This window comes from Sceloporus undulatus, chromosome 3, assembly GCF_019175285.1.
Source record: "Sceloporus undulatus isolate JIND9_A2432 ecotype Alabama chromosome 3, SceUnd_v1.1, whole genome shotgun sequence".
NCBI classification, from domain to species: Eukaryota; Metazoa; Chordata; class Lepidosauria; order Squamata; family Phrynosomatidae; genus Sceloporus; species Sceloporus undulatus.
In genome coordinates this window covers 192,669,709-192,687,600 of record NC_056524.1, presented here as the reverse complement: position 1 = coordinate 192,687,600, position 17,892 = coordinate 192,669,709, and the positions used below count along the sequence as shown (strand labels likewise).

General features: G+C 41.3%; 1 protein-coding gene across 3 annotated transcripts in view; it reads right to left on the bottom strand.

Moving 5' to 3' along the window:
• The window catches only part of CHST15 (carbohydrate sulfotransferase 15), an 84,558-nt gene extending 67,680 nt beyond the window's left edge, over positions 1-16,878 (bottom strand). For 2 of the 3 annotated variants that reach the window (XM_042457955.1, XM_042457953.1), the window contains exon 1: positions 16,476-16,878. The gene's annotated coding sequence lies outside the window, so the exon portion shown is untranslated. Of the gene's footprint in view, positions 1-15,953; positions 16,341-16,475 lie in introns of those variants that run through there. The other variant, XM_042457954.1, reaches the window with a different exon arrangement.
• Between the last annotated feature and the right edge of the window lie 1,014 nt (positions 16,879-17,892).

Here is a 17,892-nt window from a genome sequence, read left to right as displayed (position 1 = left end):
GTATAAGACAGATTTTATGTCTCTGTCACCAAAGACCAAGAACATCGACTGACAATTTTTGCCCCTCGTGGGAATCCCCCAGTAGCAGGATTTCTGCACACAAATATGTCATAGACAAGTGAGCTAAGAGTTATTTCGCAATACAGCAACAGCTGTAAAATACTTTAGGAAGTCTGGTTAGTGAACAGAGAAGAGAAAGGCACAGGACTAAAGACAGAGCAGGAAAACTGGCATTTTGAGTAATTGTTCACAATGGGGGAAATTATTATTGTTGTCATCATTGTTTTCATCATTATTTTTACTTTTGTTATTAATTTACATATATCTCACTTTTTTCTGAAAACTGGGATTCCAGGTGCCTTACAAATCAAAACAAATGTAATATAGCTAAAATGTACAAAAGGCACAGTTTAAAACAGAATTAAACTATCAATAACACTCTAAAAACAATTTAAAACACATAATTTAAAATAATAAATAGCGGGTATGCTTTGATTGAGATTTCCTGCAGGGCAGGGGGTTGGACTGGATGGCCCTGGTGGTCTCTTCCAACTCTACGATTCTATGATCAGTTTAAATGGTACCACTAAAAACAATACAATGGTCTGTTAAGTGCCCTTTCTTTTAAAATGTTCATTCTGTAATGCCTGTACCAGCCTCCTCAGTCAATGAGGAATGGGCCATGGTCAGTTAAAAAAGAAACCTCTGCATATGATTCCCACTTGGAGGTCTCAATAAAGAATAGAAAGAGGGATGAGAATATTTTTTTTGCTGCTGCTGATGTTGCTGCTGCTGCTGTAACAGAGATCCTGTGGAAGCATAGAGCAAGAACAAGAGCAAAACAGAACCTCTGGGTATGAGATGGAAATAATGACTGGCCTTACCAGGAGTTGTGCCCACTAGACTAGTGTGTTTCTCAGAGGACTGTACCATTCTTGCCTAATGGGGTAAAGGGGGGAGCAATCCATCTCAGAATTTTCAGTCTTTCACTACTGGGGCAAAAAGGCATTTACCTACCAACTAAAGGACAGCAAGACGGGTGCCATTCAGGAAGGAGGAAAGGATCATCACTTTCACAGATTTGTTTCATGGAAAAGTGAAGTATTTTTGGCTGCTGCTCCCAGGCTCTGGACCCTCCATCCAGAAAGGAGGTTCCAGAGCCTGGAAGCACCAGCCAAGAAGATCTCAAGTCTCTATGAAATATGTCTGTGAAATTGAATATCCTTTCTTGAGGAACTCTGGGTCCTCATATGGGATTTGTCAGGGTTTATTTCCAGAACCCCCCATGGATACCCAGGCCTTTGGATGCTCAAGTCCCATTATATACAGTGGCATAATAAAATGCTGCCCCTTATATAAAATGGCAGAAGCAAGATTTCAACCAGATATTTTCTTTCTCTCAAAAATGGAAAGCACGATTTCAAGTAATAGTTTTCAGAAGGTAAGGATTTACAAGATGATTTCATTTTGATGGTGGTACTGGCACTTTCCTCTTTTCCCCCTTTTATATTAAAGTGACAATGTCTCTTTTCTTTAATCAGTCAAGAGCACAGATGAGCAAAAGGTTATCCCCAGGCTGTTTTTGAGGTCCCCGAGAACCCCCAGTATCCCCTTTACAAGGTTTCAGGTTTTATTACTAAACAAATACCCACATGTATAGTAGGGGATCCCTGTGTGAGTCTAGGCCCAGGAGAGTCTTTTTAAAAAACAAGAAGTAAACTAAAATTTAAGTTTAATCTGTTTTCCACACAAACATTTTACTATGTGGGGGAAGGTGGAAGGAGGAGGATCCTCCAAAGACCTTGAAAAATAGCAATATGGATTCTATCCCTGGCAACTAACCATCTTGATTCTACATGCATCCTGGGAGGAACAAATCTTTTATCCCACAACATTTGTTAACTATTGTAAAAACATAAAAGAACTCCAGCTATTATCACTGGTGCCTTTCCTGGAACATTAAAGGAAAAGGGGAGGCGGCACTTACCCTAATAAGTGTCCCACTTATGCTGGAAACAGGTTCTTCCTCAATTTTCTTTATCAACAGGAGGTGTGATGGAGCCCTCTCATGAGGTCTGCTTAATTTTTTTTTCTCATCATCTTTCCCCCTTTTGTGTCATGTCTTTTTCGATTGCAAGCCCATGGGCAAATGTTGAAAGTAGCATGTTCAAAGTAATGACATTCCTCTTAATATGTTACATTTTTAAGTACAAAGGATTAATGTCATTGCTTTTTCATGTTTTTGAAGGAAAGGATGAAATGATTTAATTTTTGGCATAACAAGTAATGACTACTCATTATTTTAAATGTAACTTAGGAGGGCATTTTTGGCTGCTTCAAAACCATTTTTTAAAACTTAGTAACTGGGATGGGTAGAGTGGGCAATGCCGGAAGCCAAATTGTAACTCCACAACCTGACTGAGACCCACACTTGGCCACCACAACTACCCTGCAACTGAAAATAATACTTTTTGTTCTGGAAAGTCATTCCGAAGCAAAGTGTGTGGAAGACATATGCTCCTTGTTCACAGGCCATTAGCACTTCCTGGAGGCATCTAACAGCACTAGCTTTGCCAAGATCATGTGTTCTGTGCAGTTTACGTTGCAGCTGAAGAAAGAACAGAACACAAATGTTCATTTTCACTGCCGTCATGGCAGATTTGGTGGCAGGGAGGAGGAGAACCTTTAGGGAGCTTCCTTATATTTCTAGATAAAAACATTGGTGAAAGTACCATGTTGTAATGCATGACATTACTTGCTATTCACAAGGAAGGAGTACCCACAATAAGCAATGTATTACTCTCAGAGATCAAATTTAATGAGCAGTTAGGTTGCTCTTCTAAGTCACATTTTCTAGCTCTGCTTGTAAACATGAACTGCTTTTATTGGTTATATGTGTCCCTCTCTGGTGGCTTACATATTCATCTCCCAAGAATGGCATAATAAACTGGAATGGCTTATGGGCCCAGAAAGGAAAGGGACACTTTGGCTGCTGTTTTAGTGACATTCATTTTGCTACTGACAGCCTTGTTATTCCTCTTAAACGCTTTGGACACAGTGTAAAACAAAATGTTTAGATTGCTACAAATCAGTTACAGCATGCACACTTATTCAAGGAACACAACCTGGAAGGCTTAAGTTGCACTTGAATGCCATGGGGGAATACATAATAAACATGCATATAATTGCACTTAATTATTTAAATTGATGTTTCCTCCTCCTTGAAGATCTAAGCAGTGGTTTTAAACAATGATTTTAATTGATCCTCTTTTCCATTCTTAGTACTAAATGTCATTAGGACTAGTTTATATCAAACTGCATTAGTTGGTTTTGTCTAGGGAATGTCTTGAGTGCCTGATGAAGGGTGCCTTCCCTCAGTGGGGAAAGTATGCAGTTGTATTGGGACTTATACTGTAATCCCTGTCCTTAGTGGGAAAAGATACTCCACCAGGAACTGAGGATCCTGCAACTTCTGCCTCCAAACACATCCAATCTTGTTTGTTCTGGAAGCTAAGCAGAGAAATGCATAGTCCATATTTGGGTGGAAAAGCCACCACAGAAAGCCAGGGATCTCCAGGCCAGGCTCAGAAAGAATCCTGCCTGAATTTTTTGACAGCTACTGCAAGTCAGATTTGGTAATACTGATGCAAGAGGTACCAATGGTTTGAATGCAGCCAGGCACAGAATGGCAGCCAAGCACAGCATCACCATGCCTTGATTCCAGCAGCTGAGGAAAGACCCTCTCTCCATCCCAACTACCATTGCTCTGGTTTCAGTGGGAGATAAGGATTAACAGTTAGTAAGCCTGTTTGGCATAGTGATTTGGGTGTTGGGCTACAGCTCTAGAGACCATGGTTTGATTACCAACTGGGCCATGAAACCTTGAGGAAGTCACACTTTCTTAGCCTCAGAAGATGGCAATGGCAAACTCCATCTGATGAAACTTGCCAAGAGAGCCCCGTGAAACTCCACCTTAGGGTCACAGGGGCAAAGATGCACATATTTCATGCTCAGCCGTACTAACCCAGCTCCTGTTTGCTCCAGTTTTTGGTCCTTGATCGTGGCTTCAGTCCGGTTTCCACCTGCTTTGGAGGCATGCATCACCTAAATGTCCCACCTTCAAAGTAGTTGGAAACCACTTTATTTGCCTCTCTTTTCCACCCCATAGTTTGTTATCCCATCCTTGTTATTTTTGAGTCTTGACCATTCATTCAAAGAAAGCAGTGTGGGCAAAAAGGCTGTTAATTAGTTATTTTCTACCTATGGGGCAACAAGATGGGCACATACATGACTAAAATGTATCCTAGTTTGAAAATTGCCCAGATCTAAAATGCCTAAAACATTCTCTGTTTCAACAACCTCTTTGCAGCTCCTTGATTTACTAAAAATAATGTCACTCATCCTGTTCTTCACCTTACCTCTACATATAGCATCATATAGCACAGAGAGCCCAATTATTATCAACTACAATCATGAAACTTTAATATACTTGGATTTGTGTGTCCTTGTGTGTTTTAAGGGTCATGCCAATGATGTCCTTACTGTGTACAAAGCCAATGTGTGTGCTCACTAACTTGAAACTCAGTCATGTGCACATAAAGCTTCTGAGTAAGGCTTCAGGGACAGATGGTGTTCAGCCCATTTTAAATGGATCAAGTTCTGGGGGCACTCCTAGATACAGCTCTTTTTTTTACTGGAGGCCCAAACAGTTTCAAAGAGGCAGAATGATGGAGCAGCCGTCCACGAAAAGCCACAGCTATAGACTGGTTATAACCATGCATGCTCTGCTAATATAAGTGATTACTGCAATGTGTTATACATTGGACTGCCTTGGGAAGCCAAGTGGAAACTACATTTAGCTCTAAATGCAACTAGCATGGCTGCTGACTAGGATCAGTCAATGATAATATATCCTGCAGTTATTGATATATCAGGACCATTTACAAATATAAAAAAGTTTATGTGCTTAATTTTTCCTTGCTATTATATAGAATCTGAAGAGAATTATTGTTCTTCTTCCATCTTGTGTCTTCGGATCCTAGCCATCATTTCAAAAGAGTGAAGCAGCATTAGGAAGGCATTTCCAGCAAAACAGCAATAGATGGCAAGCAAACATGTAATTCTTCCCTTCAAAACCTCTCAACAATTTTCTTTTCTGACATGTCTCCCCCACCACAACATTTAGAGGAATTCACATTATACACTTACTGAAAGTATATGAGATGTGTAACTAACAGAATCCAGTCCTATTAACCTCATCAGCTTTCTTCCCCTCCAGGCTGGGAAAAAGTATAAAAGGTTTTATTTCCTAACTTAGGCGCGGTACATACAGCTCTGAAAGGGAGGGCTGGAGGTGTCCGTTTTTCTTCCGGAGGGACGCCACAGCAGCCAAACTGCATGACGTTCCTCCGCACTAAAAAGAACCTGGAAAAAACTGGGTTCTTTTTAAGGCGCCTGGCATACATCACAACATAAGCGATGCGCAGCAATATCTGTACTGCACGTCGCTTGCATAATCATGGCGGTGCCATGATGTTGCTGCCATTACATGCTAGGGTTTGGGAGCATGTAGTTACTGAGTGCTCCCAAACCCTAGTATTGGCAGCAGCACATCGCTTTTGGCCCATCGGTACCAAGCCTAAGAAATTCAAATACCATTTTAGTAGGTCGCCTTTAGAATCAATGTCACATAGTGAACTATTCTTGAAATACATTTGAAATAAAAATATTTATCACATGATGATGCATTATTGATTACAATGTTTCCATTCTATAAAGCATGCATTATATATATATATATATATATACACACACACACACACACACACACACACTGCAAAACAGAGCAAAGATTAATTCACACAACTCTTACTTCAACAGGAAACCAGCAGGAGTTCTACCTGGTAAGACTTCAAAAGTAGAATAAAAGCAGAGCTTTTAACATTTCAAACACGTACCATTCCATTCACTTTTGAACCTTTTTCATCCATCCATTTCCCTTGTTCTAGACCTAGTCCAGATATTTCTCCGAAACTATGGCCAGTACAGCCAGCATGTCTTCTCAAAAACTGATTCTTCTCAAAATAGCCACCATTTTCAACAAGACTTTCAGTCAATGAAGAAACTGAGGTAACAAGTCAAGAATTTTCAAAAACATTGTTCATAATGGTAACACTCAGAAGGTGAACCAGTAAATATTGCTCTTTTCCTCTCAGTGTTCACAGTAATAGAATTGTAGACCCCCTGCCCTGAATCACACTGGAAATAAAGTATACCAGCTGGCACTAGTTCACCTTGTCACTGAACTGTATGTTTGGCAGAAAAGAAAAGAAAAAGAAAAAAGTGACAACAGTTGGGTTAAACCAAAACATCTGGCAAAGCTTGCCCCCTGTTTAGATTCAAATGTAAATGTCTCTCACATGCACCATGAACAATATATTCAAAACATCATTATAATCAGTACAAATCAGCGTGCCTTCCAAAGGCTCTAATACATTGTCAGCTTAAGTAGTTAGTTAAATAGTTAAAAACCAAGAAGGAGCTCTACCCAAAGCATCGCCAACTCAGGAAAAAAATCACTCCCCTTTTGCCTTTCACTACTTGGTTACCTATTATTTTCAAAGTCAGTTCTTCATATCCTATATACCTGCAATAGGGAAGATGTCACAGGATGCCCTTCACAGACTATAAACAGTATAAGTACAGAACAACTCCATTAAACTTGGGGGAAGGGGTTGATAGTACCAAGAGCAATATGAATCCTGGAAAATGGCCAAAACTTGGAATACTTACTGACAGCATTATAGTTATCAGGTAGTAAATTGACATTAAAAGCACGATCAGGACCTAATGAATCCCAGGGTACTTGTCATTTTGTTTGAAGTAGTGGGCCTGCATGCTTACAAGCACCCAGGCAATTATTATCAGTAACAACAATCCATCCATCCCGAGCAAGCAGTCAAGCATGACATTACAACTAACCTGATAAACAAATAATGTCCAAAGTAGATGAGCATTTTGGAGAAATAATAGACAAAGGATAGACATGGAGAAAACGTCTTTTAACAGTCAATTCTAATGGTGCAAAATGAAAGAAATGCCTTTATGTAAGATTTCTGAAACTTCTTCATAAGCAGAATTGTTGAACCATTAAACAACACAGCTGGAAACTTTACAGTTCATCATTTCTCATATGGAGTTATCATACATTTAACTTCAGATAGGCTGAGAAATATTGTGCTAATGAAGGAATACTACTTCCACTAGCAAGTGGAAATGCATGAAAATAAAATTCTAATAGTCATTGTTAAAAAAGAAGAAAAGTCACTTGGTAATTTCAAATGAAGCAGCAGTGTGGAGTCATGGGATTTTCATCACTGTTCTTGTTCACTACTTCTAAGCTTCCTAACAATCCACAGATCACCACTGAGCAGTACTAAACTAGCAGAACAAACACTGCTAGAGGAGTGAATTTCTCCTTCAGGCTCCTTCAGATCCCTGAAACTTGCTTTAAATAGATGGGGAAGCCTTCAAAGCAGATTTGAAGATGAGGGAAGAGGGAAACATCTGCTTTGTAAGCCCACTTACTCTAAATCTAGCCCATTTCTTTGACAATCCATGGGAAGTTAACATGCATTCAAATTCAACAGAAAAGATACCTGGTACACATTTCAATTTCTCATCACATACCAGAACAGAGAGATTTAAAAAAAAAAAACTCAAATGGATAAAAAAGGGTATATTTAATTTTTATTTTAACATAAAATAAAATAGAAAGGTCATACAGTAAAATTATTGCAACAGAGATATAATAGTCTCTGCTCCTTACCTTTCACAAAATTCAACTTGTGGGAGTGAGACTATCAACTACATAGAAAGAAACTGTGCAGAGTGTTATCAATGAACCCTCACCCCCAGATACACTATTTTCCTTCATATTTATTTTACGCTGAAGCAGAGTTTGTTGGAACTGAGGTAAATACTTGTTCTTCATGTAAGGACTGAATTTAGGAACATATGAAATAACAGGTGATTTCTGAGTATTTGTAAATGACTTTGTAATTCATCAAGTAACCACAGGAAGCCTTGCCCATTCCTTGGACCAGTGATTCCCAAAGTGGGTGGTACTGCCCTCCTAGGGGTAGTAGAAAGATCAGGGGGCAATAAGGAAAAAGGAGGTGGCAACAGGAGGACAGAGGGTTGGGAAGTGGTGACTAAAAGGTGCCTAGCTGTGAAAAGCCATGTTTCCTCTTCCCTCAACTCTAGAGGTTTTCAAGTGAGGTTCTAGTAAGGTTTTCAAGACCTCAGAAAGACACCTTCTCCCTACCTGCTCCCAGAAGCTGACAAGAATGCATAGGGATCTAAGGGGCTGTACAAACAGCCATGAAGGGGCGGCCTCCAACCGCCCCTTCTTCAGCCAGATAGGGGACACAGCAACTTCATGCCACACCCCCAATCTGGCCTTTCGAGCAGCTCCTTTTTGCGCCTTCAAAAAGGGACCATAGCTGTAGCGGCATGACTATATATCACTCCTTCGGCGCTACATCATATGGACATAGCACTGGAGGCGCATCATAATGCCGTGTGCCATGTGGAGTGGTGCACAACATCAGGGTGCTGGGGGGGGGGGTGGAGTTGGACATGCATATTGAGGATGCTACACCCTGACTCTGTCCCCAGGCCAGCCTTTCAGGCCGGTCTGTACAGGGCCTTTGGCCCGGTACATACCTTGCATTATGTCCAGGCTGGCGACGGCATTTTTTCCTGCAGAGGGAAGCTGCAGCCACTAAGCCATGCGGCTTCCCTCCACAGGAAAAAGAACCCACAAAAAGCGGGTTCTTTTTCTGCCATGCAAGTTACATCCGAGTGTGCTATGTGTCCGTTATGTCATAATGGCAGTGCCCATGTACACGGGGCACCACCATTATGCCGCCACTAGTATGTGCTAGGGTTAGGGACCGTGCGGTGTGAACACGGTGTTATAGTGTTGTCTGTACCACACCTACGACATCTTTTTAGTGCCTTTCAGCCCGATGTTGAAAAACCAATATCCCAAGCACATCCATGCCACTTAAAGTTTGAATATAAAGTTACAAATTGATTATACTATTGTTTTACAAAGTTAGCTTTTGTTTGTGATATACATACACTTGTTTAACTTTATAGTGCTAGATTTATTTCTTTTGAAAACAGTAGACTGAATATCAAGAAATAGGTGTGTGGTGACGCCAGGGTTATCACCCAAGAAGAAAAGGGGCAGCAAACTTAAAAAGCTTGGGGGCCACTGTCTTAGGCAAACTTTGTACAAAAGCTGTGTCTGGGCTATCTTCTCTTCAGGCAGCATCAGCAGCAGTTGCAAACAGCTAATTAGAATTCACTTTCCACCTTTCCCTATGACTCAATCTCAGGGCAAGAAAATGGTCAATAAGAGATAAGAGGTCTTTCCAAAGACAAAAATCACATTCATAGGCCAGTACACAATTTGCTGAGTTGCCACTTTAATTTCCTGAATCTTTCAGATCAATGTAAAGAGGATACAAACAGCAGCTCTTTGTAAAGTAAATGGAGTTTCTGTCACAAGTATACTGTCTTGATAAGTAACAAAACTTCAGTCAGCACTGAATGAAGCATGATGAATGGATTTTGTTTTAAAAAGTCTAGATCTGTGTTGTAGAGGGTTTGCCCAACAAGACGCTCTAGACACCAGAAAATTTGTGAAGAAAAATCCGGCACTAATTACCATGTAAGAGATAGCTGCTTTAACTAAGGTGCCCTGTGTCATGACTCCTGTTTTGTTTTGTTTCGCTCTGATCCTACTTTTCATCCTGCTCCACTATCGCTAAACTTAATGCACAGCTATTGGCAACAACCTTGGATCAACCACACATTTCAAAAAGGCATTTGAAAGGACTGAATGGCTCTTCATTTTCCAAACATCAAAATACCTCTGTTGCCTCATCAGAATTGAAATATAGTATGTATACTGTGTTACTTCATGACATAATTAGAAATTCTCCTCTTATGTTTACTCAAAACAGCTTTACTAGCTAAAAATACTTTAGATGAATAAATAAACTAAGTAGCCCTGGTTAAATGCTTGTACTGCAGCCACTCACTCAAAAACCACAAGGCTGTGAATTTAATACCAGCCAGGGGCTCAGGGTCAACTCGGCCTTGCATCCTTCTGAGATCACTAAAATGAGTACCCAGCTTGTTGGGGGCAATCAGCTCACACATTGTAAACTGCTTAGCGAGTGCTTAAGTGCATCGCTAAGCAGTATAGAAATGTACTTCCTATTGCTATTGCTACTGCTAAACCCCTAAACCCTTGAATTCAATGTATCCAATTCTAACAATAATATTAGACTGTAACTCCGCCTCGATCCAATGGGAGAGGCGGGGAAACATAAATAAAATTTATTATTATTATTATTATTATTATTATTATCAATAATATTAAGGCAGAAAATACAAATTCCATAGCCTTGAGCCAGACAAAATACAAATAGGCTAACTATTTAGAATATTAAGTGTCAAACTGTGAAAATGTCTACACAAATTTTTGTACAGTTATTTAAGTCCTATTGTTTTTAAAATGTGTTGTAATTTGCCCATTATGTGGAAAAATATGGGACATAAATGAAATACATAAATAAATGCAACAATCAAATAGAATATGAATTATTAGATTATGACAGCTGCCACACAAAATTCAAGTGTTCTCATTCCAAATGTACCAAATTCAAATATTCCCAACTGATCAATACTCATGGAAATGTGGGGTGGGGGCATATTTGTTTAGCAAGTCACTTTTTTTTCTATTTTAAAGAGTTTCAACCTCTGTATTTCTCTAATGATCTGAAACATCATTTCATAATTAGACAGCAAAAGAAAAGGAAGCTGTAAAGGGTAGTATTCAACAAAATCTATTCACAGTTGAAAGAGGCACCACTGACAGAACAGAAAACTGCACAATTCTCTGCCACCCGTTGTGGGAATGCAGAAACAACAGCTGGGATAAGAGGATGGGGGGAGCAATGAGACTGAATGAAATCAAATCATTTTGTGTAACTTAGGACATAATCAATCAAAAGTAACAGTACTCTATTGTGTTTGTTGCCATGTGCTTCCAAGCTGTTTCCAACTTATGGTGAACCTAACGCAAACCTATCATAAGTTGTTCTTGGCAGAGTGGGTTTACCAGTACCATCCTTTAAGAGAAGCTGAGGGAGTGTGACTTGCCCATGGGTTTTCACATCCAAGTGGGGATTTGAACCCTGATTTTCCAGTGTCTAAGTCCTACACTGAAACCACTACAACACTCTGTAAATCTGCTCAAAAACTCCACTGGGTTTAATAGACCTTACTTAAAGATAGCTAGCTCTGTTTAGGACTGAAACATAAGACTAACCTACACAGTTCTAAATGTATATGTACAGGGACCGCAGTGCACAAAATGAGGAATTTGAACAAGAAAAAAAATGCATATTCAGAGATTGAGATGTATGCCAATGGGCTTAAGTAAAAGTTATTGTTACAATTCATTTATAAAGTGCGTCCATTAACATGGAAGATTAATGCAAATTAATGTTGAATATATCACAGTTCAGTGTTATATGACAAAGTAACATTCCCTACAGCACTTGAATGAATCATTGTGCCATAACTGATTATAGATACAAAAGAAAAAATTAACTGTATATCCAGTGGACCCTTGTTATACTCTGGGGTTTGGTTCCAAGTTCCCCCATGTATAACAAAATCCGCGTATGCTCAAGTCCCATTAAATATAATGACATAGCAAAATGGTGTCCCTTATTAAAAAAATGGAAAACCAAGATTTGATATTTATAATTTATACTTTTTTGGAACATTTTCAAACCATGGATGCTTGAATTTGTGTATAAAAAAATCCAAGTATAAGAAGGGCGGACTGTACTGCATTAAAGCCCTTTTTTCAGTATTGATAAAAGTCTAGGAATCCACATAATTTTGTTATTTTATAAAAGTTATAAAAAATTTAAATGTTAAAGGAATGCAATAGCCCAAAAGATAAGGGAAACTAGTTTTTAAAAAACCAATTACAGGTTGCCAAAAATAATCATCTCATGAATATTAAGAAATTTATTAGTTGCATCTTAGTTGCTTATTATCATAATGGGTCAGTTTGGACTCAATAAGCCTTCTCTGCTACAGAATTAGGTGGCACAAACCCTCCCCAGATACATATCTAAGTGTGCAAAAGAATCTTTGCTTATCTTGTAAGGACTAGCAAAAGTTACTCATATATAACTACTGGTTGGGAATTTTGGGAGCTGTCATCCCAAAAGTAGCATTTACAAGTTGTAAATGCAACACTCATCCTGCCTGTCTTCTCATGCTGTTTGGTTATTGAGTTTCATACTTTCTTTCAATGGTAAGAAATAAATGAATACCATAGTTGACTTCCATCTTCTGATTTGTCAACCTAGGTCCCTCGGAGCTAGAAAATGATGGCCAAATGTGTCACATTTGACATTATAATTGGAAACATTTCAGTGCAAAATTCAAAGATTTTGCATTAATTTTTTTCTTTCTATCATCTGTTAAAGGAAAATTTTAATTTGAGAATAAATTCCTTCTCAATTACAGAAAACATGTGTGGTCTCCACATTGATTATACTGAAGCACATGTGAATGTTTTTCTTGCTTTCCTAAGGGTCAAACCCCATTTAAATGCATTTCTGTTACACAATCTTTATATAAGTAAAGCTTTTTTGAGCATGTAAATTCATTTTCTTTTCTGGCTTATAACAAACCAAATGACTGCTTTGACTCAACGCCCAGTTGTAGAAGAGAGTAAGACAAAGACAGACTTAGACAGAAATATGTGTGATATCATTTGAAAGTATTTGGTTCAATGTAATGCAAAGGCTAGCTTTGATCAATCACCTACAGTACATTTAATGCACTACAGCTGCCCCTTCTTCAGTCTGATTGGGGCCACGGCAATCTCACACTGCAGCCTTGATCCAGCCTTTCCAGGGTGCGAGAAGGAGCAACAAAAAGTGGCTACTTTTTGTGCCCTGGGAAGGGCGCCATAGCTGTGTTACAACAGCTATGTGATGATCCTTCGGTGCTGCGTCATATGGATGCAGCGCCAGAGGAGCGCCATGATGCCGCACACTGTGTGGCGTGGTGTACGGCATCATGGTGCCCTGGGGGGTGGAGTCGGGATGTGCGTCATGTCAATGTGATGTCCTGACTCCGCCCCCAGGCCAGCCTTTCAGGCCAGTCTAAACAGGGCCTATAGTGACTAATGGTTTCAGATACTGGCTATTTTATGCCAGTATCTCATATAAAAACTAAAGTCATTCAGTGAAACATTTATCTACACAAATCAATAAGCAAACACATCTTACTTTTGTCAAACCTCAAGAAAAAAAAATCTCTTTATGGAAAATTGTAGTAAAACAGTCATGGGCAGCATCTGAATTGTTCTTTCCATTAATCCAGTTTCACAAGTTGTTGCTGACACCTTCTCACAAGAGAAAGCAAGAGGATCATCTCTGATATGCAAATATTTGAGATAATTAAGTTATTTCATAGGTTTTCCTAGCCAAAAGAGGTTTTCATTCATATCACATTTGAAATATTTAGAAGTCTCAAACTCAGCACTCATGAACTGAACAATAACCACGAACATTCATTATGTGAAGTTTTCAGCAAAACTTTACCATGACTGTGCTAACTGCACCATTAAGCCTTCCAATAACACAGTGTTCGGCTGTTCTGCTCTCTAGAAAGCAAAGTATTATTACAACAGTACAATGAAAAGATGTGTCAATGCTCAGATAGGGAATAGTTCATTTTGATTCACGTTCTTATGTCATATAAGTTTAACTGAACTTTCAATTTACTAAAGCCAATTTCAGCAAATAACAGCCACCCACATGACAGGCACCCCTCATTACTATTTCAGTATTTCATTGTGCAATAGCCACTCTCACATACTGACACTTTTGCTTCCAGATATATCTATGCTGCCTGTGCTAAGTTTTTAAGAAGCCTCTGATACAAGCTGTTTTGCCATTCTTCCCTGACAAATCACCATTAAAAGGCTTTAATTAGCCAATCAGCCATTCTCAGACAGACTGATCTGAGCCCAGCAGGCAACCCAAGTAGTTGACAGCAAAATTACATTATCTGAGTTATTATGCAGCTTCTCCAAGGCCTTTCTCCAGACAGATAACGTTTTGAAAGGGCACATGACATTAAATAAAAATCCAAGCACCCCTATCTATTTGCTGAGAGCAAATGCCGTGCGGCTCACCATCTCTTCATGGACGTGTACAATAAGAAATAGACATAACAAACTGCACACCTCAGTGTTATTAAGCAGCGAGGCTGATATTTTTTAAAACCTTGTTTAGTAGATCTTTTAGGAGGCTCATGCCAAATGCAAAAAAAAAAAAATGCTTCTGTTTTCCTGTCTTCCGTAATGCCTTCATCCAGTAAGGTCACTGCCATGCGTTTGGGTTTTTCTTTAAACAGCAAAGGGAGGCAAATGTTTAGAGCAGTTCAGGATCATCAGCAAGTAGCCACTGAATGCCACTATGAGCCCTAGTCAGTGACTAGAGGCTGTGTCTTCAATGGCTCTGCCGATTACTTTCTGCTACGGTGACTGGTCCTGTCATTGAAATGAAACAGAAAGACTTTTTTGCCAAGAAATCTAATTAAGCCACCAAACAAAACAGTATGCGGAAACACATGTCTGCCCAAATTAATAAACACACCAATTCTGCCAGTGTAGAAGTACCACCTTTTGTTGGAACTCACAATGATACCCACATATACCTTTGTCAAACAGACATCTTTACATCCACACTGTACAGATGTTTCTAAACCACTTAGAGCATCATACAGTATAGTTTATGGATGATCAGTACCTTGTTATCCATAAACAGACAGAACGCTGCATTCTTGATGCAAAAGGGATGCAAATGTCTTTGGGTCAGGGGGGGGTGAAGTCAAAGCTTCAAATGGTATTCTTTTGAGCATGTTATAATGCATGGCAATAGAATATACTTAATATACTGCTGGGTATATATTTCAATTATCAATGAGTGCCTAGATGACTGTGATTGAATGTATGCTACTACTCCACTGATACCATGTTTACGTTATGCTCGTATCAAGAATTTAACATAGATACAATCAATCATTCCACACTCCAGTATATTGCATTTCTAAAGCCAAGAAAGTCTGCTGAATGCCAACTCAGCACTTTGTTACAATCTGTGCAAATATCTCAGCACTGAAAGCATCTGTGAAACAATCTCTCAAGTCTGTGATTTTTGCTGATGTGTCATGTGCATACACTGCACATCCGAACCCGCTCCTGTCTTACCTTGCTTGCCTATTCATTCATGCATAACACTCACACACACCTGGCAAGCTTGGAGAGAGTGGATCACTGCCATCATGCCCTGTGGCATGTCAGAGACGACTGGGGCTAAACAGACTGGGGCTAAGCGATAGAAAGACAGAAAGAACCAAAATGTGGAGAGATCTTGGAGCACATTTGAGACTAACTGAAGAATGAAAGTGGCAACACGAGCTTTTGTAGACTTCTGTCTACTGAAGTCTCTTAAAGTACATGCTGCCACCTTCTTTCTTTCAGTTAGTCTCAAAGGTGCTCCAAGATCTCCCCACATTCTGGTTCCCAAGACGAACATGGCTATGCCTTTGAATTCTACCAGAAAGAAGCAGAGTTCTGGAAACCCAATTCCGCCTCAGCCCTATTCCTCACTGAGGACAACACTCCCACTTTTCTGCACAGGTCTGCCTAAGTACAACACAAGGGTTCTCGGCATTCTCAAAGTACCCTCTCCGTCCAATAGTAACCTCGGTAGATGACTGGGGTACGTAGTAGACGGTCTCTCTGTGTGTGTGTCCCTGTGCCTTCATCTCACCTGTTGATTTAAGGGGTCCCCATCGATCTCATAGAGTTTTCTCAAGCAAGGGATCTGCAGAGGTGGCCTTTCTTTCCTCTGAAAGAAATCTAAAAGCATCTGGTATGCAAGGACTAACCAGCGCTGGCCCCGCTTAGTTTCCAGGATCCGAGAGGATCGGGTGCCTCTAAAGTACTACTTGGGACTCTCTGAAAGAGCTCATCCGAAGCTCTTCAAGGGAAGCTCAGACCTGATGGAAACCTCTGCTCTGGAGCCAGTGTTACAGACTAGAGGGAGAGCGCATGGCCAAAGCCTTCTCCGCTGCCTCCAGCTCCGGGCCAGAAAGGCGGGATCCCCCAACTGGCTCCCCGCCTTCCCTCACACAATGCTCCCTTTGCGCTGCCTCGCCCCCTTCCCTTTCCCTCCGAAGAGGCTCCTGCCAGCCCTGGGAAAAGACCCACCGCCAGCCCCCCCTCAGACCCCCCCCCCAAAGGCCAAGGGGAGCAGGGAGCACTCCCGACTCTGCCTTCGGGGGACACTGACCTGACGGGGCTTGGGCTTCTCTCCCGCCTCCGACAGCCAGCTCCGAAAGAAGACCAACAGCCGGGGGGCAAGGGACGCCTCCGCCGCCGCCTCTTCCTCCTCCTCCTCTTCTTCTTCTTCCTCCTCCTTTTCCTCTTCTTCCTCCTCCTTCTCTTTCTCCTCCTCTTCTTCCTCCTCTTCCCTCAGCAGCCCCTCTCTCCTCCTGCCCTCCAAGGGCTGGGGGGGGGGGGGCGCCGCCTCAGAAGAGCATCCCTTTCCTCCTCCGCCTCTCCCCTTCCTCCTGCTCCTCCTTCCCCTCTTGGGAGACTCTCCTGCTGCCGAGGGGCCCTGGCCAAGTGGCTCCCTCCCTCCCTGCCGCCTCTCCTCTCTTTGCTGCTGCTGCTGTGGCTCCGGAGGCGCCCGCCTTGCGCTCAGCCGCCTTCTCCCCCCCCCCCCACAGGAGGGAGGGCGGAGGGAGGGAGGAGGCGGCTGCCTAGTCTGCTGCCCAGGAGGGACGGAGCTGGTGGTGGCTCTGCTTTGCCGGAGCAGCCGGGAGGGAGACTCAGAGAGAGAAGCAGGGTCCCCAGTGTCCCCACAAGGCCAACAGTGGAGGACCTCGGAGCCAAAAATGGAGGGCGGGCTCAAAACACTCACATAGAATTCATGCCTCTCGGGCTGCAGCCACACTGGAGAAATCACCCGGCTTGGCACCGCTTTAACTCTATCTGGCTCTTTGCTGTCAAATTCTGGGAGTTGCCCAGAGCGGGGCCCAAGTGCCTTGGCGCTTCCCAGAAGAAGGCAAGAGGCGCAGGGCAAAGGCAAGGTGCTTCTGGCTTAGGGCGACCCTAAAAGAAATGGCAATACTTGCCCATAGGGAAACATAATAGGTTGGACTTGCCCATAGGAGGACATACTAAAATGACAGTGGGAAACCATCCTTGCCTATAGAGAATCATTGGAGGATACTTGCCCATAGGGAAAGACAGGGAAATACTTGCCCAGAAGGAAACCTTGGAGAATACCCTCCCATGGCATAAGGAACACAACTAGTTATCCAAAATACTGTGGGCAACATGCCAGTTTTTCCCACACAGAAGCACTTGTTTAGTGCTTTGAACAGTTCACTAGCTCAGAAGGTGGCATGGTTGGGGCTAAGTTTCCATCCTATGCTAATGTTACTTTCACATAGCATAATGCTTGTCCTTATTTTGGGGATATTAAGTCTTAGAACTACCAACCAATAGAGAGTCTGAAGCTCTTCTGTCCATCCCACATTAATGGCGTTTCTATGGTAGGAAGAAAGAAGGAAGATGCAGTAGAGAAACACAGAAGGAAGATCCTAAGAACCATGGTATATGTATTATCCTACCTGAGAGTATGTATTTTCCCTGGATGAAGATTAACCATCCATTTTGAAGCCAAGCCCTCCCTCCAATTC